Raw genomic sequence first — 1,947 nt, forward strand, 5'->3', positions numbered from 1 at the left:
TTGTTGCTAAAAAGAATGATAGAAAAGGTTCTAGAAAGTAAGTTTTCTGTGTATATTGTTGCTACAGACTCACATATTGTGTTTATTGTTTTCCTCCAAGTATTGCTATGTTTTTTGTCCATTCATAGGAGGAAGCATGCCAACAACTAGGAGAACCAGTAAGGATGCCCCTGTCAATCCTTATGAGAAATGTCGAAATGAAACAATTGCAGGGAACAACAAGAAGCTTCAATCTCTAAATCTGCCTCCAATGCTGAACTTAGGACAAAATGGTCAATCTAGTAAAAGAACAAAGGTGATAGACAAAATCATTGCATATTTCTGTTGCATATTGATAACTTTTATTTATAGTGTTATGTCCCTTTTTCTATAGAGAACACACCAATCAAATGATGCAGCAGCTGATTTGCCCAATCTGCGCCGGTCACAAAGACAGGCTGAAATTGCAAGTCAGCTGATTGAAGAAGAAGACCCTGAGTATCAACCAAATGGAGATGATTTAATCAATGATGAAGGTCTTGTATAGTGTTACATGCTGCATCACAAATATCATTTCATGTTACATGTTTCTAATTTAAAATTGTTTACTACAGATCATCATACTACTTCACCAAAGAAGAGGAAAGCAAGAAGCATCACAAGGATGGATAACTTGTTTGCAAGAACACCAAACATGCCTAAGATCCCAATAATGCTCAATGAATTTGCACAGCCTATTGGAGATTATTATAGACAATTTTCTAGTCTTATTGGTTGTCTAGTGAGAAAGAGTTTATCTGTTGGTTGTTCACACTGGAGGCTTGTTGATATTAACAAGAAAAACCAAGTGTGGGAAGCTTTAAAGGTAATGCCCCTACCCTGTCCTCTTGACATGTATACTGATTTGGCATGAAGTGTGGGTGGTTCCATCCCAATCCTCTTTAGATTATTGTGTTAAGGACTGATTTGGTGTGTTTTATTCATGAAACATAGGAAATCTATGACATTGATGAGGCGGCCAAAAACTGGGTTCTGCTCACTGCTGCAAGGAAATGGAAGGAATTTAAGTCTACCTTGAAGGCAGATTTTTTTAATGAAAAATTAACAAATGAGCAACTGCAGCGAAAACATGGTGATAGAGTTAAAGGTAATGACTGGAAGTTTCTGATTAAGCACTGGACCTCTCCTGAATTTGAAGTGAGATAATTTTTATCTATGCATATTTGGACTTGTGTACTTCAATATATTTGCAAAATCTAACTGTTTGTATCCTAGGCTCGAAGGGAAATATCGAAAGCTAATCGTGCCAAGTTGGGGATACATCATACCTCTGGAAGCAAGAGCTTTGCTGCTTATAGGCATGAAATGGTATAGAAGATGCATTGAATTTTAGTGCATTTATTTTGCTGCCGTTATAACACAGAATTCAAACAATTTCAGAGTGTACAGCTAGGGAGACCGGTTCGAAGAGATGAAGTCTATATTAGAACACATACAAGGAAAACTGGAGTTCCAACCCAACAAGCAGTGCCAATAATTGTAAGTTCTTTCATAATAGAATTGTAGTCAGTAGCTGAATTGATCTTTCATAACTGATTTGATATTTGCATAACATCCAACTTCCTTTTTGTTAGAACAAACTTAAATCAATTGCTGAAGCCCACCCAGAGTTGACAGAAAGATCAATTCAACAAGGTGATGTTTTTGCTGCTGCCTGTGGAGAAAAGGAGCCAAGAGGGCGTGTTCGGGCTTTGGTTCTAGGACCAAATCCCCAAGACATTGGTACCCCTGGTTTGAGGTGCTACAAGTAAACAAGGCTACAAATGGAAGTTCTAGCTCGTCACAAGGTTGAGAGTGACAAAGCCGCTCTTGAACGACGCATACAAGAATTGGAAGAGCAACTGCAGGAAAGAAGAAATTTGGAAATAAGCTCGTAGAACTGTTCTAACTCACGGAGCCATGTGGTAA

The 1,947-nt window shown here is 38.1% G+C and overlaps 1 long non-coding RNA gene across 1 annotated transcript; it reads left to right on the forward strand.

Moving 5' to 3' along the window:
* On the forward strand, positions 1,130-1,686 carry LOC110429572. Its single transcript, XR_002446670.1, has 4 exons — positions 1,130-1,176; positions 1,255-1,347; positions 1,420-1,518; positions 1,614-1,686. It is a non-coding gene; the product is annotated as an uncharacterized LOC110429572 (long non-coding RNA).

This window comes from Sorghum bicolor, chromosome 8 (assembly GCF_000003195.3).
Source record: "Sorghum bicolor cultivar BTx623 chromosome 8, Sorghum_bicolor_NCBIv3, whole genome shotgun sequence".
NCBI classification, from domain to species: domain Eukaryota; kingdom Viridiplantae; phylum Streptophyta; class Magnoliopsida; order Poales; family Poaceae; genus Sorghum; species Sorghum bicolor.